General features: G+C 30.5%; 1 pseudogene; it reads left to right on the forward strand.

Annotated features, from left to right (window-relative positions):
* The first annotated feature begins 5,472 nt into the window (after positions 1 to 5,472).
* LOC131605590 ((3S,6E)-nerolidol synthase 1-like) lies at positions 5,473 to 20,545 on the forward strand (annotated as a pseudogene).
* Positions 20,546 to 21,704: the final 1,159 nt, after the last annotated feature.

A 21,704-nucleotide genomic window follows, 5' to 3' on the forward strand; every position in this document is an offset into this window, starting at 1 on the left:
TCATTCAAGATTAGTGAAGACAAAATTCTAACTGAGAAGTTGGATATGTTCAACAAGCTGCTTCTTGATCTTGAAAATATCAATGTCAAGATCGAGGATGAATATCAAGCGTTGTTGTTGTTGTTATGTGTTTTTCCCCAAATCACATGCTCACTTCAAATAAACTATCTTGTATGGAAGATAGTCTCTAACCTTTGAAGAAGTTCAATTAGCCATCTATTCAAACGAATTGAACTAACGAATGGAGCACAAGCCATCTTCGACTGGTGAAAGACTGTCGATTAAGGTGAAATTCACAAATAAAGATGGAAAGTTTTATAAGAAGAAGGGTAAAAGTGATATAAGTCTTATAGTGGTGATGCATCTGGTATTCGATGTTAGTTATCACAGTAAGAAGGAGAGTCATACAAGAAAGGTATGCCCTGAACACTTGAAAGAACATGGAGGAAATGATAATGGAAACACAACCATTATTCAAGATGATTTCGATTCATATGATATTCTTATGGTTTCAAGCAACAACTAGAGTAAGGAGTGGATTATGGATTTGGGTTGCACTTAGCACATGACTCCAAACAAAGACTTATTCTAGGAACTACGTGATCAAGATGGTGGATTTGTATTGCTGGGAAACAACAAATCCTGCAAGATTGCAAGTGTTGGATCTGTGAAATTCAAGCTCCATGATGAGTCAAAAAGGTTGTTGACTAAAGTTAAATATGTACCTGATTTGAAGAGAAATTGTATCTCTCTAGGTGAATTCGACAATAAAGAATATATTTTTTAATGAGAAAAAAGTATTGTAAGAGTCATGAAGGGGTCGAAGAAAGTCTTGAAAGAAGGAAAGAGAGCATTTTTAAATGGGAGATGAAAGGAAGAAATATCAACCATTGATTCATCAATAGAGAGAAATTAAGAGCCTCATTAATGTATTAACATTCTCTCTCTTAATGAATCCAATGGTTGATATTTTTTCCTCTCATCTCTCATTTAAAAATGCTTTCACTTAATATACTTTCATGTTTAGATAATTTATTATGTTTCATGGTTTTCCTCAACTCTGCTCCTTATCACTAACCATTTTCATAATGTTAAAATGACTTAATGTTTCTTCAAAACTATACAAACACAACTAGAAAGATATTACACTTTATTATATGTGATAATTAACAAAGAGGAAAGGACTGCAGTGGAAAATAATGAAAATGACACTTACTGAAACCATCGATGAGATTTGGCATGATAGGAACAACACCATTTTTAATGGTGGTAATATTGATTCAAATATTGCTGATAGCATTATCTTTCTTGTTAAAAATAGATGTAGTGGCATAAGGAATGTGATAAATGTTATATATATATATATATATATATATATATATATATATATATATATATATATATATATATATATATATATATATATATATATATATATATATCAAGTAGGAGGACTTATTAAATAAAAGATAAGAGAATTAAATCTTGATCATTGAATGTGATAAATGATCTTAAGAAGTCACATTCAAGCAATGACAATAAATGTTCATCAAGATCAAATATCAAATCCAATGATCAAAATTTATCCCTCTTATCTCTTTTTAAAAAGTCCTCCTACTTATATATATATATATATATATATATATATATATATATATATATATATATATATATATATATATATATATATATATATATATATATATATATATATATATATATATAGAGGGCATATCATATGAGAATGACATATTTATATGAGAATGTGAGAACGAATCTGAACCATTGGATTTTAAAATAAATGGTGGAGATTATGAGTGAATCTTTTTTTTCTCTCTCTTGTATCTTGAAATAAATGAAGTAGGAGAGAGAAAAAAAAGATTCACTCATAATCTCCACCATTTATTTTAAAATCCAATGGTTCGGATTTATTCTCATATTCTCATATAAATATGTCATTCTCATATGATATGCCATATATATATATATATATATATATATGGGTCATCATCAATTGAGTTGATAAATTATTCAAATATCATTGAATTTATGAAAATAATTTAAAATTTAATAAATAAAAAGAATGTGTATTGAGATGAGTATGTTAGAGGCTGTGGGGTAATAAAAAAAAAGTTGTTTATAGTATTTGCTTAAATTTTAATTCCTTTGAAATTTATAATCCAAAGAAACTATTTTAAATTTCATTTATTATAATTTTTTAACATTTAATTAAAAATCTTTAAATTTCTTAAAATCTTTAATTATATAAAAAAGAATTATATTCATTTAAAATATATAATATTTTTTTTTTAATTCCTAATTGTACACATATTTTAAATTCCTTTAAATACTTATTAGCTTTTCAACTGTGGCGCCACCATACGTGTGGAGTATCGGCATAAGTTGCTATCCTCCCATATACAACAAAACTGTGGTTTTGCTTTTTCTTTTTTCGATAAATTATGACCATAAGTTTATTGACTACCAATTTCTTGTAGTATTCTGTTTCCAAACAGATTTTTGGTTAATTAAAATGATTGAGGGTGCAAGAGAACCAATTTTTTTATATAAAAATAATGTATTAAATTTGTAAAAGAAATGTATTTAATTTCTATAAATATGTAGCTATTTAGTTTTATTTGTTTGAATATGATTCCTGTGAATAATAGAGGTGTTCGCGGTGCAGTTTAGACGATTTTGGACACTAAAAAATATCGAAACTGCGAGAGAAAAAATTATGTGATTCAGTTTGGTTTGATTGATTTTTAAAAATAAAATAAAATAAAATAAAATCAAAACAAACTAATTCAATGTAATTTGAATTGGTTTGATTGATTCGATTTTTTATAAAATTGTTACTAAACTGTACATATAGATATAGAGGATAACATAATTTTTGTGTATAGTTAACCATACATTATAAAATAAGTTTATAGTTGTCAAAAGGACAATATACTTGCTTAAAATTTCAATCTTAAATAAATTTAAAATACTATTTTGTGTATGTATAAGCAAATGCATTTGACATTATAATTTATTTTACTATCAATATTTTATATATAAAAGAATACAAAAATACGTAAATTAAACTTTGTCTTATATTCTTATCTTTATCAATGTTAACAAATAAAAAATGAAAAAAAAGTATATAAAAAGTTTTTTCAAATAACATAACAGTATTTATAAATAAATAATATTTTGTTTTTTTAATATATTAATTAAAATAAATAACATACAAATAATATAATAACATATACACACATAATATTTGTTAATTTCTTTAAAGAATTAAAAAAAATTATAATGATATGTAAGATTTTTTACATAATACAGTTTGGCTTTTGGTTAGCAAAATATAAACTACAAACAAAATCGAACCGCGCGGTTCTATTTCAGAACCTGCAAGTAAAGTAAAATGAATTAATTCTTCATCTGGTGTAACTTCATCTTCACTAGTCACTTCATAGTCTTGAAGTCTTGTTGGACGAAATCTAGATCTTTGAGGTCCTTGGCTTGTGCTAGTCACGCCCTCTTTGATTTCAATTGCGTTCTCTTTGACTTTAACTGTATTGTCAACAATTGCTTCGACTTCCACTTTGACAGGAGTGTCATCGACTGAAATTTCTTTCTCGACGCCATAACTCATCAAAGGCTTGTTAATTGCAATACCAAAATTCCAATCTCAGGCAGAATTATCTTCAATCACAATATCTTGACTCATCACGATCTTCTCATTAATTGGATTGAACAGATTGTATGCTCCCATTTTGTGATATCCTACCAAAATCATAGGTTCACTCTTGTCATCAAGCTTCATTCTTCTCGCATTAGGAATATGCTTGTAACAAATAGAACCAAACACATTCAGAAACCTTGTTCTTCAGTTTCTTTGTAGGACACCTGTTCAATATATAGATAGAAGTGATGACTATTTCACCCTATAAGGTGTCGCGGCACAAGAAATACTAGTGTATACCGCACACTGGAAATAAAACAGAGTTGCCATCAAACATTATTTATTCCAAAAGGAAAGAGAAAATATCGATAAAACCCACAAAAGAAAAGAAAATGGTCGTCGCAACAAAATTATGCAAGGGGAATGTATTAGCACCCCTCATATCCATTATAGTCAACATGACCCATTTAGTCAGCTTTGCGAATAAGTGTTAGCATAATATTTATTTGTGATCTTCTATTTATTATGCGGAAAGAAAGAAAACTTTTTTTGGTTTTTTTATTATTGTGCCTGACAAGATTTCAAAATTCTGCTCTTACGTATCTCCAAGTGCGATAGAGAACACAGGGCTACGTAATTCTGGGTAGCAAATGTTTGTGTTGGTCGATTTTAGAGAAAGATTCTCAAGTCACATTCGAACGGAAAACTTTGCTACCCAAAACATGAATAATTGAACATTTATGTCACTTCAAGAGTGAATGACTTAATCTTGATCATCACATATTTATGCCATCATCACATTCGAGCGGAAAATGTTTGATATTCTCATGTGGAAGCTTTGTTTGCATCGTCGCGGAATGGACAGAGCGTTTTTCATATTATGAAAAGTTTTGAATTGAAAAGCCAAAGGGAAAAAGGTTTGAATATGTTGAATTGATTTTAAGAATATAAGCGTCAAATGAACAAGTTATATAACTTGTATTCAAACACTTGGGAAAAAGTAGGACATACGTCAAGCTCGTTCGATTAATTGGTTTATTGAAAAGGAGTGAGATGAGTTTAGTCGTAACTCCTTAACAAAAGGTGAATATTGAATGGTCAAGCAATGCAACTTGTATTCAAATACTTGGGTGAAAGGTATGAAATATGTCTAACTCGCTCATTTACCGTTTATGGAATTGAACTAAACTCACTTATTTAACGTATTTTGAATGACAGAAAAGTATTCAAGTGGTGAAGCTATATAAGTTGTAATCAAATACTCGAGGAAGAGGAAAATCATACATCCATCTCTTTCTTTTTAATCCAATCTTATTATGAAAAAGATTTTCGCGCAAAACAAACTTGACGTTGGATCAAGTGTTTGTGTTGTGTTCGATAGAATTTGATTCGGTAAAAAGCTTGATGTTGGATCAAGCGTTTTCATTTTGAAAGATGTTGATTTTAGGAAGTCAAGTTACTTAATTAAAACAATTGAATTAATCAAGAGGAATGACATTGATTTAGCAAAACGAATTGATTAAAATTGATTAAATTAATTAATTAGGCTAATTGGAATTAATTATCAAGAATAATCTATTAAAATAAATTCGATTGATTAATCAAGTTAACTAAATTTAATTAACAAAATTAATTAATTAAGCAAAGTTAACCAATTTTTTTTTACTAAAAAATGATTTTTATTGATTTTAAATAAAAAAAAAATTATTGAAATAGAAAGAAATAATAGAATAGAAGGGGTATTGGACTAAATTGGATACTGCAAATAGATAAAAGAAAAGTCCAAAACTTAAAAAATGACCCAACTAGAAACAAAGCCAAGGGGGTTAATGCTGAAAGGTGAGTGACGTGGCTAGAAATCCAGGTTAGGCCCTATAAACCCAAACCCTTAAGGGTGCGTTTGATTTGTAAAATATGAAGTACTGGACAGAACAGTACTAGGCAGTACAGAACAGTATAAAACAATTTTTTGTATTGTACTCTGTTTGACGGTTAATGCACTGGACAATTTTTTTCTCGATTTTGTTTAATATATCTATGCACCTGATAAAATAATATAATTTTTACTAAAATATTATTTATTGATATATAAAATATAATATTTATGAATACAAAATTAAATAATAAGGAGGAAAAAAGATGAAGAAATAATTTTTTTACTCAACTTTGTTTAATATGTTTATGCAGCAGACAAAATAATATAATTTTTTATATAATATTATTATTGATATAAAAATATTAATATTATGAATCAAAATATTAAATAATAAGAAAAGAAAAATAATAAATAGAAATATTTTTCTCTACTGTGTTTGATATGTCGATGAATCGAACAAAATTATATCATTTTTATTATAATATTTTTATTGATATATAAAATATTAATATTATATTTTTTATTTAAAAAATTAAATAATGAGAAAGAGAGTAAAAAAATGGTATTTTGATAATTTTTGTTTTGGACAAAAAGTTGTCTCATGGTTTAGTGGGGGACAAGAATTCATGATTTTGTCCAGTCCCTTGCTATATTTTTTGTTCAGTACCATGATTAGTTTCTACATCAAACAGGGTACAAAAAAGTTGTCCTGTCCAGTACCTCATTTTTTAGCAAATCAAACGCACCCCTAGAATGAGATGCTCGCTCCGCCCCAACCCCTATTCCCATCCATCTCTCTCTGCTTGTTCTCTCCACCATCTCACCAGAATACTTTGCCGCCACTCCATTCTTGAAGAAAATATGATACTAAAATTAGTTCAACTCATATTGTCTTGTCTTTAAGTGTAGGTTTAAAAGTTTGTCCTAAATTTTAGTATTATATTTTCTTTTAATCTAACGATTTTAATTAATAATTTATATTCTCAAATGAGCAAAATATTTTTACAAATAATTATACAAATAAAATTAACATCGTATACATTTTAATCTTATATTTTTTATTAAAAAAATAGTAATTAAAAATGTCAAATATAGATTAAAAAAATAGACTTTAAAAAATTATTTCTAAGTCCGTGAAATAAACAATTTGAACCTAATACGATAAATCTAACAAGTTGAACCAAAATGTGTGAACTTCTAACAAATTGAATTTCAGCTAAAAAGAGTAATTTTATTGGGATACTTGATGATGTTTTGTTTATTTCTAATACTCATTTTTTTTTTATAAATTCATAACAATTAATTAATTTTTTAATTTATTAATTTATAAATATTAACAACTTCTTTAAAATAACATTATAAAAAAATAATAAAAAAATAACAAAAAATATTATTCTAACAAATTGAACTGCATCAGCTAACACTCATAATGTAACTAATTAAAATTAACTAATTAAATTATTTAATTTTGTCGTCATTCAGTTAAAATTATTAATCCATAAGTAGTTAATATAATTATATATTAAAATATTCAAAAATAAACATACGGAAAATTATATACTTGTCACTTTGATTATAACAGAGGTGTATAACAAGTTCAAAAATAAGAAGGAAAAGTTCAATCCCAAATTAGGTGAAAATATCAAAGGAATGATAAATTTGTTTGAAGCCTCTCATCTAAGCATGGAAGGGGAATATATACTTGATGAAGCTGAAGAATTTAGTAGGAAGATCCTAAATGAAAAATTGGCACAACTTGATAATCATAAAGCTATGTTTGTAAGGAGAACATTAGAATATCCTTTTAACAAAAGCATGGCTTTCTTCAATGCTAGAAATTTCCATGGTCATTTATATGGCACAAATGCATGGTTTTATTGGCAAAAATAGATTTCACTTTGCGGCAACAATTATACCATCAAGAGATTGTTCAAAATTCCAAGTGCGAATGCTAATTAATTTTATCAAATATTTTATTTTTTCATAATAAAAAAAATAAAAAGATCAGTTCTCACACAGTTGTGTATTTTTCATTATTATGAACATATGGTGGAAAGAACTTGGTTTAGCTAATGATCTACCATTAGCTAGAAATCAACCTCTTAAATGGTACATTTGCTCAGTAGCATGCCTGACAGGTACTGCTTTATCAGAGGAAACATTTTTTATATTTATGGGACTCAGGATGATTTAACTCTTTTCACCGAAGTTGTTTCTAGGTAAATTCCATATCAATCACTTATCTACTATATCTAACTAATACTGATAGATTGACCAATTTGACTAAATTACCCTTTGTAAAAAATTTATCTACACATGAAAAAAGGCATTGAAGTAACTAAATAAATACCATCTAAATTTTTGAAGTCTTCATTTCCATAGCGCCAAGTGTTGATTTACCATTGGTCCAATTTTCAAATTTCAACTTTTCCACCATAATCCCCATTTTCAATACCTTTTCTCTCTTTGCTCCCGGTTTTTCCTCCATCTCTCTTTTTATCGTCTTCTCTCTTCTCTGTTTTCTCCACAAACCCTAACGTGGCCACAAACCCTAGCGCGGCCACAAACCCTAGCCATGACGTCGACCACTCCAATCTCACAATCTCACGGTCTTTGCCATTTGGTTTCGATCAAATTTGTAGCGACCACCATCTCCGGCCGATTCGGTAAGAACGAACATCGTTTCACCATCTTTATTCTTCGTTTTTTTCACTCCTTCGTATTCTTTTTTTTCTTGGATCAAAAGAAGCATATATTTCCAAAAAAACAGGATATTACAAACCGATCACAATGGTCCAAGGATCCAAATAACAAGGCGACCTACCTTAAAAAACTAAAACCAAATCGGAAAAAAAACAGCAAATTAGATTTTATTGCAATAGATATTCAATTTCCTATTGTTGTTAGCTCTCAGCAGAATAGTGTCAATCACTTCATTACTACGGATCGGACCCCCCGGATTGGTTCGGAAAAGAATCTTGTTTCACCATATATATATATATATATATATATATATATATATATATATATATATATATATATATATATATATATATATATATATATATATATATATATATATATATATATATTGCATAAACAACCTCAGATATAGCTAACTTAATGAGACTTTTTTGTTACCTCTTCCACTCGTCGCATGGCATAACCAATGTAATTCTGACTGCCATCCTCCCAGAATGTGTACTATGTTAATCCACCTGAGGATGTCATGCCAAATTCTCTTTGTGATAACGCATTCAAAGAAAAGATGGTTATTCGTCTCATTTAATTCGCAAAAAACACATTTACCGTAATTGATCACACCAAAACGCTGCAGGCGATCTTTGGTTGGAAGCCTCTCCATACAAGTCATCCAAAGGATAAATTTGGCTCTAGGTCTAGCCAAATTCCCATAGAAGATTTTTCTCCAAATCACTTTAGGCTTTTCCCCTCGCAACAAGTTATAAACTTTTCGAGTAATATATTTACCAGTACTACAGAAGTCCTTCTAAATGTCTGTATGAACAAGGTCATCCATATGCTTGAATATAGCTTTAAGGATCCAGGAGCAATGGATGCCAGGATAAAAGGTAAGATGATCTGATTTTTTTTATATAATATGTATGAATCCAGGAGATCCACAACTTGTCCTTTTTTTCACACACATTCCAGAGAAGCATACCAATAGTTGCTTTATTCCAATCCATGAGAGAGATCAGATTTAACCCACCAACAACTATAGGATTACTCAGATGATCCCAAGCAACGGGTGCTTTCCTGGATATGTGCTCTTTACTTGTCTAGAGGAAGCTCCTGAAAATACTATTAATGTGAGATATAAATTTTTTAGGGAGCAGAAAGATCTGCATCCAATAGTTTGCAATAGAGAAAATGACACTCTTCAGTAATTGGGTTCTCTCTGCATACGATAGTAATATTGTGCTTTAATGTCTCAATCCAGTAAGCATTTTCTCAATCAAAGGATGACATTGGGAAATGGTTAACTTCTTGCTGGCTAGAGGGACGCCAAGGTACTTGAAAGGCATATTTCCAACAGCAAAGCCAGTTTCCTCTTGAATTTAATTAATGGTATTATCATCCACACCACCAAAATAAATTATACTTTTTGGGATGCTAATCTGCAGTCCTGTAGAAGCAGAGAATCCACGAACTTTATCCATGATCAATTTCACTGATTCCAGATCACTTCTCACAAACATCAGGATATCATCAGCGAAGCACAAATTAATAATCTTTAACTTTTCACATTTCGGGTAGAAATTGATTTGGTACCCGACATAATCCTTGAAGGATCCGGTGAAAGTATTCCATAATGAGCACAAAAAGGAGAGGTGAGATGGGGTCCCCTTGTCTAAGATCTCATTTTGCCTCTTCTCATTTTTGGTGTTATTTATAGGGTTTTGTCAAAATATTTGATTTTCCTTTTCTCTGTTTCACAAACTAGATTCGTCTCTTAACTGTGTGTTTTTATCTCCAATGTTTCAGCTAAAAATTTCACAACAACGCTCAAATCTGTGTGTTTTCCACAAGACTTATACGATACTACATAGATTTGACATATATTGCTTCATTTTCCATGGTGAGTGTTTCTCTTTATTGTGATTTTATTGTTTGTTTTCTTCCCAAATCTGTTTGGAAAAGTATCTGAAAAATTTGCAAGATCTTTGTTTTTATTTGCTGTAGACTCCCTTGAATCATTTAAGCAGAGTTGTGAATTTGTTTGCAGGTTGAAGGAAATGCTAGAATATTTATTAAATTTGGCATTTTGTAGCAGGTTGCTCAATGGCTTTCTTTTGATTTACTACTTTTTGTTTTTCATGTTTTCTTCACTGTTTTTTAGAAGTATCAGATTTGTTTTCTTCACTTTACTTACTTTTTATTCCTCTTTGTTCAAATTTATAGAAGTATTAGATAGATTGGTGAAGAGGTATTAGATTTGTTGTAATCCGTATGCTAATAATAATACGAAAAATGTGAGCCGCTTTGGGAGCCTTGCAATGGGAGCCGCTTTGGCCAACATATCTTCTTTTGGTGTATTGAAGCTTGCTGCTTCAAAAAAAACTCAGCCCATAGCTTACCTACAATCACTAGCTTCCCACTCAGTATTCACACCCTTTAATCATTGGTCGTCAAATGGTCCTTCCAGTCTCTTTACATGGGCTTCCTCGAGGTGCAGCTGTGGCTAGCTGTATATTTGGAGCTACTAATAGTCGGCATGGTTCTCTTGCATCAGCTGCCATAATTGGATTAATGGGTTTGATATATGCAATTGGAGCTATTCTAAGTGTTATTGATTATAGTGGTCATGACCACATTATGGTTCTTGCCTGTGGGGGATTAATTCCTAGCTTTAGCAGTGTAGTTAAGAGATCGCTCAGTTTGGATAAATGGAAAAGCACTTGTGGCCTTATCATAGGCATCGGTTTTGCTACTTTATGTCTAACATTCACTAGATTGGTTTGCTTGCACACACCATACTGTAATTTTGCGCCAGAGGCTGTTAGATAAGACATTATATGCTAGATTTCCTGCTTGGCTTGTGATTAGTGTTCTTGCAACATACACTTCTTTAATTCAATTTCCAAGGTATTGTTGCACAAATTTGAAGAGATTAACAGCGAATCACAAGTGGAAGTTCCACAAGAAGGGAGAATATACTGAATGATTAAGTTTTACTTCAGAACTTGTCCATGTGTAATATTTTAATGTTTACTTGTATATAAGTTTTTACCCATGATTTAACTTTGTTTTACATTGTAAAACTATTGAGAAGTGGAACATATATTGTTCTATTTTTTCCTTTTCTTGGTCTTATTTGGTTAATTACAAACAGAGAAAATATTTGATGGTTGCAGGCATATTTTCTTAAGGCAGAACCCTACGAGTAATGAAATGAGTTATGATGTTTGCTTTGTGTTTGTTTTATTAAAGATTTAGGAGTTTTTCCTTCCTAAAATATGTATACAAATCAAATAAAAAATGCGTAGTCTTGTAGAAAATTTTATGGCTGTAATACTAATAATTGGTCTGCAGTTTTGCTTTCCTGCATAATATTACCGAAAATGTACTTATGTCACTTTAAGCAAGCAAGTGGTTGTTGGTTGGATATCTTATTCTTGCACACGAAAATACGGGGTTGAGAGTAAAACAACTCATTTTAAGCAAGCAAGTGGTTGCTGGTTTGTTTTCTTCACTTTACTTACTTTCCATGATGAATAATATTTCACTTGTGTTTGGCTCTTTAATAAGGTGATAAACAATCCCTTTAGAAGTACTTGAAAGTAAAAGCACCATTCGCGCTAGATATACGCCACAACGACACTGAAACTAACATGTAGTATCCAAATTATTTGCATGTTTCATTCCGAGTGAAGGTGAAAAGTTCTGCTCAGGGCATTTCTATGAATGAAGAGATGCCACATAGCTGCTAATCCTAAATGTTCAGTGCTTGTGGCTAGAGATCCTAAAGATAGGACTGATTTGGTGATCACTTTACATTAGGGGTATTCATTGTTCATGAACTGCACTGAACCAAACCACAAAAATGGTTCAATTCAGTTTTAAATAACCACACTAATAATAATTCAGTTAACTAATAAAACAGTTTCAATTCAGTTATAAATTGGTTTAAACCAGTTTGTATATATTAACAGGTTTAAAACCAATTTGTAGTTATAAACTAGTTTTAAATTAAAGATTGTTTCAAAATCTAATTATTTTGATATTTTCAAATTTTGAAAAACTAGATTTTACTGTATTTTCAAAAAAAACCTGATTTTACTTTGTTTTCAAAAAACTAGATTTTACTGTATTTTAAAAAAAACTTGATTTTACTATTTTTTGGAAAATTTTTCGATTTTACTGTATTTTTAACAGACCTGATTTTACTGTATTTTCAAAAAACTTAATTTTACTGTATATTAAAAAAATCCAATTTTACTGTATTGTCGAAAACTTGATCTTACTGCGTTTTCAAGAAACCTAATTTTTACTGTATTTTAAAATAACTCGATTTTATCGCATAAAAAATCGATTTTTCTGTTTTTTTTTAAATTACTATATATTCAAAAAATCTGATTTTACTGTATTTTTGGAAGAACTCGATTTTACTGTATTTTGTTTTAAAAACAAGAATTTACTATATTTTCAAAAAACTCAATTTTATTGTATTAAGAAAAATGATTTTATTGTATTTTAAGAAAAACCCGATTTTATTGTATTTTTGGAAAAACTCGATTTTACTATATTAAGAAAAGTGATTTAACTGTACTTTTAAAAAACTCAATTTTACTGTACTTAAGGATAATTTGATTTTACTGTATTTTTTAAAAACTTAATTTTGCATTATTTTTTTAATAACTCTATTTTACTGTATTTTGAAAAACTTGATTTTACTGTATTTTGGAAAAAAAACTCGATTTTACTATATTTTCAAAAAATATGATTTTACTGTATTTTCATAAAATCTCATTTAATTGTAGTTTCTAAAAAAAAAAGTAAAATTGGGTTTTTAAAATACAGTAAAATTAACTTTTTCCAGAAAAAACAATAAAATCGATTTTTCTAAAAACATTGTAAAATTGAGATTTTTGAAAATACAGTAAAATCTAGTTTTTCCAAAAAAACATTGTAAAATCGAGTGTAAATACGGTAAAATCAAGTTTTTCAAAATATAGTAAAATCGGGTTTTTCCAAAAAAAAAGTAAAATATAGTTTTTTTAAATACAGTAAAATCAGAAATTTTTGAAAATACAGTAACATTAGATTTGTTTGAAAATACAGTAAGATCGAGTTTTTTTGACAATACATTACAATTGGGATTTTTTTTTGAAAATACAATAAAATCAACTTTTTCCAAAATTACAGTAAAATTAAGCTTTTGAAAATTATAGTAAAATCAAGTTTTATGCAAAAAACCGAAAAATTGGGTTTTTTGAAAATACAGAAAAACCGAGTTTTTTGAAAAATAGTAAAATCAGGTTTTTCCAAAAAAAAAATTGTAAAATTGAGTTTTTTTAAAAGACAATAAAATCGGATATTTTTGAATTTACAGTAAGATCGAGATTTTTGAAAATACAGTAAAATCAACTTTTTCTAAAATTACAGTGAAATCAAGTTTTTTGAATTTTGACACATTTTTTAAAATTTTTAAACATTTTACAAAAAAAAAAAAAATGAAATTTTGAATTTATTTTAATCAAATTTTTTTATGAAAAATTAATTTATATATTTAAACCAGTTTATAAAAGGAAATTGGTTTTGAACCGGTTTTAAACTGAACTTTAATGGTTTAAATTAAATGGTTCAGTTCATTAACCATTTAAATGGTTCAGTTTTTATAAGGTGCAATGCAATTCAATTCAAGTTTACAATTCAATGAATCATATTTTTGAACACCCCCTATTTTACATGGTGACTCTATCTTTGTAAGTTTATATCTGCTACTCATTTTCCAATAGTTATATATCATTTCTTTTTAGTGAACATTTTCAAGTTAAGGGTTTGTTTTATGGCTGTCTGATGTTGTCATCTACTGATGTTGTTAATTATCAAACAGGATTAGAATTTTCATTTTCTACTGTGCTCCCATTAGTTACTTATCATTTTCTACTACTATAAGTGATCTTGCCAGGTAATGTAACTTTATCATTTTACTACATGTTGTAGTCGTTTTTTTCAGCTGGAATTTTTGCGGGTTACAACTTTCCTTCGACTGTTAATTTCTCGGCTAGCGATAGTTCAGTGCCGCTGCAAATTTGTCAGTCGTATCCATCACATGATGTATATATTGTATTTGAATGTACTAATTATTCCTGCACATGATCCATCGCAACTATGCATGTTTTTACATGATAGAATTTGTTATTTAGGTGGTGGTTTGGCTCTAGTCGGAACATGCTATGGATACTGATAGCAGTGGTGCAATCACTTTTTATGAACTCAAAGCTGGTTTAAAAAGATACGGGTCTACCCTTAAAGATACCGAAGTACATGATCTTATGGAAGCGGTGGGCTGATAGTGACTTAGTTCTGTTAAAGAAATATTTTTTCTGTATTTTGTGTATGTACTTTCATTCTTTTTGGAAATAATATTTAATTTTGTTATATATTTAATTCTTGTATGATCGTTAATTGATATCGTTTGTTGCAACAGATATAAAGCTTGCACATGCAGCAATATCAATTAGCTATTTAGTATTGTCGCAACTACCATAGATCTCGTCAATTAATTGATAAGCTCATTCTTGAAAATGGAAAAACTTTGATTGGTAAGTCAATTAATATTGCCCTCATAAATGACACAAAATTTCAAGTCTTAATCTTACATCATGACCACAACAAAACCGGTATATGGTACTTATAATGATCTTGCAGGTGAGATTACTTATGATGCTAGCTACATTAACCAAATTAGTGGAGAAAGTTCAAGTTGCAGTGGAGCTTCCATTGATTACTTACAAATGTTACCTAACCCAACTCAAGCTACATGGCTACCATCATCCTAACTCCAAACATCAAGATTAGTGTGGAACCTAAACTTAATACATTCAAATTATTAAATGTGAAACAATCATTTGTTGCCACTGTTCTTATGGAAGATTCAAATTAAACCATATATTCCATTTTGATAGAATTGTATAATCAACATTTCACAAAAATATTATTGATAAGCACGCGTATGATCAATAAATAGTAACTTTTAACCCATTTTTTGAATTGCATGATAGTATAATTTTTTTTAATTTAAATAATTATTTTTTATTTCACTAACAATATAATATTTATTTTAGCTTAATCAATCATTATCTTAATTTATAAGACAAAATTCTTATTTTTAAATATTTTTTATTTTTCTTTGGTTTTTTATACATTATTTAATACAACTAAATTTATACAATTATTTTTCAATTTACAATTAAGTAAATAAATTTATATTTTGCATGTATATGAATAAGTTTTACATTGCATTTCTTATAATATTATGAAGTTATTATTCTATCAAAATTGATATTTTTTCAAGTATAATTAATTTATATAATATTTAATAAAATTTTCATAGTAGCCTTTAAATATATTATTCATATATTATTCAAAAAGGAAGGTTCTGTGTGGTTGGCTATAGCGTGGAGACTTTGGTTGTGCCGAAACGAAATTATATTCAAGAACTCTACTTAGAACATGAGAGATGTAGTTTGGAGTTGCAAAGAGCTTGTTTGAAGATGGTCGTCCATCGGAAAAATTACTCAACCCAATTGTAATTTTTATGAGTTTAGCAAAAACTCTTTGTTTTACTTAAGCTAGGTACCATTTGGTTGGGTAATTTTCTTTTTTGGTTGGATTTTTTTCCCTTCTTTGGGATGGCTTTGCTCTTAGTCCCTTGTAATCAAGTCCTTTAGAACTTTGGTTCTTTATTAATACACCTTGCTTACAAAAAAAATCATTCAAAATATACTATATCAAATATACGAATACCTGTGCAACAACACTGGTCTCTTACTAGTTATATTTTAAGATGAAAATAAAATTAAAATAAATGATTGATTAAAAATTGTTGAGTGTAGTTGGAATATTGACACGGCTATGGAGAAACTACCAAATCATATGAAAACATGTCTTAGGGTTCTTTGCGATCAAACAAATGAAATAAGTTTCAACATCTATCAAAAGCATGCGTGGGATCCCAAAGATTCTCTTCGTAATGCAGTAACTAAAAATATATTTATATGCATATATTAGTAGTTTATATAACATTTTTTAACAATTGTACAAAATTGTTAACATTATTTTTGCAGTGGGAAAGTTTGTGCAAAGCCTTCCTAGTTGAAACAAAGCGGTTTGCTTCGAAGATGTTTCCAAGTGGTCAAGAATACTTAAAAGAATGGGATAGTAAGTTGTGGAGTGCATGTAGTGTTGGTTCACCTTTTCTTGTTAGACAACAAGTCCATTGGGCTTTAGGACTAATTCTATTTGGGCTTAGGTATGTTACTTGCAGCCCATTTTGGGTCAATATAACTTGTAATTCTCCAAGCATGATCTAATGAGAAAGCGAGAAACTATTTTTCATTCAATTTTCTCTTTTGCATTTAATCACCACAAAGATGAAGCATCATCTTGCAATATGGTATCAGTAAACTAAACCTTCTTTTTTTGTTCATCTGCATCTTTCGCTTCCGCATCACACAGTTTTCATTTCTTTCTTTGCTTTCTTCCTCCTTTTCTTCTTCACCGTTCATCTATGGCTTCCGATCAAGAATCTGATCACGATTCTGAAATCCCTACATCACCCAAACCTAACATTACAGATCCCACCCTCAATCCAAGAAACCCATATTGCCTACATCCTGGAGAAAATTTGGGTGCTACTATCGTATCTCCTCCTCTCGACAACAACAATTATCATAATTGGAGCAAATCGATGCGTCGAGCACTCACATCCAAGAACAAACTCTCCTTCATCAATAGGCGAATCAAGAAACCCTCTCTGAACTACGAAAGCTATGAACTTTGGGAACGCGCCAACAACATGGTGCTCTCTTGGATCAATCGGACCTTATCGCCTCACATCGCTCAGAGCACAATCTGTTTTGATTCCGCCTTCGATCTCTGGGAAGACCTTCGTGAAAGATTCACAAAAGGTAATCACTTCTGTTTCTCTGATCTTCTCCGTGAAATTCATTCTATCCAACAGGACGATCGCACTTTGTCTGCATATTTTACTGCCCTGAAAAATCCTTTGGGATGAATTAGAAGACCTCAGGCCTACGCCTTCTTGCACTTTCCCTAATCCTTGCACCTGTGACTTAGCTCGTGTTGTCCGCAATTACAAACATATGGAGTATGTAACGTGCTTCTTGAAAGTACTGAACGATAACTATCATAACATACGCACACAGATCTTGCTTCTTGATCCTCTCCCTAGCATTAGCAAGATATATTCCTTAATTTCTCAACAACAAGTCATCCCTTCCACATCTACATCTCCTAGTGTTCTTTCCATAACCGGTCCCAATGCCAAACCTAAACCTAAAACCAATTCCAAGACAACAATGTTGTGCACAAATTGTCAGAAAACAAATCACATCATTGATACATGTTATTTCAAACATGGATTTCCACCGTGTTACAGAAATATCAATCCCAAGAACTCTTCTAACACCAAAGCTGCACAGACTCCAAACAAGGACATAGGCATTTCAAAGGAGGACTACAAACATCTGGTACAACTCCTACAATAGTCCCGCAAGAATACACAACCATCCATAACAGACAAACATGACACTTCTGGCACAACCCTCATTTTAGGTATTGTTCAAACAGGCAGTATCCTCAATAACCCTTCTATGTGGATCTTGGATTCTGGTGCTTCACACCATGTATGCCCATTCATTCATTTTTTTCCAACATAATTTCTATTTCACCTATTTCCATTCACTTGCCTAATGATACTACTTTATCTGCACATTTCTATGGCACTATCACATTTGATAACTGTTTCCAATTAGAACATGTGTATTACATCCCTGAATTTAGATTCAACCTTCTTTCAATTTCAAAATTATGTAGCAATTCTAGATATATCATCTCCTTCTTACACAATTCTTGTACCATTCAGGATGTGTGTACCAAGGAGAGGATTGGGCCTGTGACACAAATGCATAATTTATACATTCTACACAGGACACCTCTCACTATCAATACTGCTGCTTCTCTTAATGCTAATATCTCTAGTAATGATGCTGCCTTATGGCACTATAGATTAGGCCACCCTTCTGTTTATGTTTTGCACACTATGTCTCAACAATTTGAGGATATTTCTTTTCATAAAACTACTGCATGTAATGCTTGTCATCTATCTAAACAATTCAAGCTAGCTTTTCCTTTAAATAATTCTATATCTTCTCATTGTTTTGATTTAGTCCATATGGACATATGAGGCCCTATCTCTGTACCGTCCTTATATGGTTTCCAAAAATTTCTTACCATTGTGGATGATCATTTTAGATATACATGAACTTTACTTATACATTCCAAATCTGAAACTTGTGTCCATATTAAAAATTTCATTGCTTACTGTCACACAATTTAAATGCACCATTAAAACCATAAGAAGTGATAATGGTACATAATTTATCATGCCCTCGCATCTTTGGTTGCCTTGTATATGTTTAAATCCAAACCATTAGATCCTTCTACGTTTAAATCCAATATTTGTAAACTTGGGCTACATACTATATATCCTCAAGTTTATGGGGGGGTGTTAGACAATAAGTCTATTGGGCTTTAGGACTAATTCTACTTGGGCTTAGGTATGTTACTTGTAGCCCATTTTGGGTCTATATAACTTGTAATTCTCCAAGCATGATCTAATGAGAAAGCGGGAAACTATTTTCATTCAATTTCCTCTTCTGCATTTCATCACCACCAAGATGAAGCATCATCTTAGCAATATTTCTTTCTGTTAGGTAAATGATTAACCAAACAAAATATTGATAAATTAGACAAACTCCCACCCATTATTTCTTCTCCTGCTACGATTCTTCGTCTTTGGGATGACTTGGAAAATGCAAAGGTAAACATATTTTATGATGTTATTTTTTAAAATATATTAAATAAATAAAAACATATATATTGTTTATTGTACATATTGAGTACTAATTAAAATTTATAAATTGTATTACGACAAAATATTTAAAGGACGAGAATCAACAAGGCAATGATGGATCATATGTCGGTATGCATAAAATATGTAATGCATGGAAAAGCCTCAACAAAGAATGTCTATTTGATATCCATTTTAATAAACAATTCAAAAATGCCTCACCAATCTTGCAAGGATGGTGCCATTAATGTATAGTTATGATGATCAATGCTTCCTTCCTGGGTTAGAGGATCAAATTCATTCCTTGCTTTATCAAGTCTTATAAGAGGATATATTATGACCTAAAAATATGTTGAAAAAGGTCTTACAAAGAGAGGAAAAATCCAAATAAGATAATGAATAATTTGGGTTTGTTTTACTATGTGGATGAATTTAATAGAGTATTTTCAAATAAATTGTAATGGATTTTAAATCTAATATCTATCTATAAAAACAACTTACTAGCTACCAAATACATTTAAACAACATTTTTAAACTTAGGTCAAATTGAGAAAAAATTAAGGTTAATTATGACAAAGTACACAAAGCTTATTTAATGCATACCATTTACTTTTTAACCTAATTTAACTATTTTTTAAAACTTTTTTCATTATTGCAATACACGTTCTTTTATGTGTTATTAAATTGCATGTCTTCTCAATTTTTAAATTCGGACCAAATACACTTTCAAAGCAATTCAAAAGTGAGAGACCCCGTAAAAAAAATTGTTAGAATAGGCAGAGAAGTGATCTAATAAGCTAGTAACTCCTTTTCATTTGTAGTAACTACTTTCAGTTATGAGTTAGTTGGGGTTTCTAGCTTTGGTTAGTAGTTTGTTAAACTTTTATATATAGTTGTAACAGACTATTCTCATTTTCAAGCTGAATGAACAATATTGCAGTTTCTTCTCTTTCTTTCTCGCACTCAGTTTTCTTTCTCTTTAGAAGCTTCACACTCCATCAATGGAGAGTCTTACATTCTAACATGGTATCATTCGCCATTTCGATTCAACCTGTATCTTTCTCTTCTCCTTCTTGATTCTTCTTTGATTCTTTCCTCGCCATCAATGGCGCCACCACGCAATCCACCTATCGATCCTCAACTTGATCCCATGAGTGCGTATTTTGTGCATCTGAGTGATGGACCTGGTTCTGTCAAGGTTGCGCCGCCACTTAACGGTTTCAACTACCATTCCTGGGCTCGTTCCATGCATCGTGCCCTTGGTTCCAAGATGAAGCTCGAGTTTATTGACGGATCCATTCCTGTTCCTGATGATTCGTTTGATCCTTCTATGCGCGTTTGGAATCGATACAACATGCTTATTCTATCATAGATAATCAATTCAATTTCAGAATCCATAGCTCAATCAATCGTTTACATGGAGAATGTTGTCGATGTTTGGAACGATCTGAAAGAGTGTTTTTCTCCAGGTGATTTAGTTCGTATTTCTGAATTACATCAAGAAATTTACACGTTAAAACAAGAATCTAAAATAAGATTTTATGGGAAGAGTTAGAAATTTATATGCCTATTCCACAATGCGTATGTCGAATTCGTTGCCCTTGTGCTGCCATGCGAAATGTAAGAAGCAACCATAATTTACTCTATGTCATCAAATTCCTTTACCATCCATGAACAAAATATTTTCTATGGTCTTGCAACATGAACGACAAGGCAATTTTCATCCATCTGAAGATCCTCAAGCCTTAATCAACACAGTCAACTTCAAGAAAGGAGGCTACAAAGCCGGTAATTCTGGTTCTTCTTCCAACACATCCAAATCCAAAGTATGTACTCACTGTGGAAGAATTGGTCATACAGACGAGGTTTGCTATCGCAAACATGGTTTCCCTCCCAATTTTGGTAAAGGATATTCAACCAACAATGTTGCTACCACTGAAACTGAAGTAGTTGATCATACCTCAGATCAACAGCAAGAAGAGAAACATGGACTTGCTACCATTACTCAAGCACAATTTGATACTCTAGTGAATCTTCTTTAGCATTCTACCATCGGACAAGGCTCAAACTCTGCAGCTTCCAATCAAGTCAGTTCCTCTTCATTTACAGGTCATACATCTGTACATGCTCAAGGTAATAATCTCTCAGTAATTTACAAATGTTCCACTCTTAATTCTTGGATTATAGACTCAGGGGCAAGTGATCACATTTTCTCCACTCGATCTTGGTTTCATCATATGACTCTTATCACTCCCATCAATGTCAAACTGCCAAATGGTCAGTTTTCTCTAGCCAAATTTCTTGGCATTGTTGTGTTTTCCACTGATTTCATTATTTCAGATGTCCTATACATACCAGAATTTTCATTTAATCTCATTTCAGTTCCAAAATTATGTCAAACTTTAAATTTCAATGTTACTTTTAACACTAATAATTGCTTTATTTAGAATCCTCAATCACTGAAGATGATTGGTTCAGCTGAAAAGATTGAAGGATTGTATCACTTAGTCCTCCACACCAAACATGAGCTT

The sequence above is a fragment of the Vicia villosa genome, linkage group LG5 (assembly GCF_029867415.1).
Source record: "Vicia villosa cultivar HV-30 ecotype Madison, WI linkage group LG5, Vvil1.0, whole genome shotgun sequence".
Classification (NCBI taxonomy): Eukaryota; Viridiplantae; Streptophyta; class Magnoliopsida; order Fabales; family Fabaceae; genus Vicia; species Vicia villosa.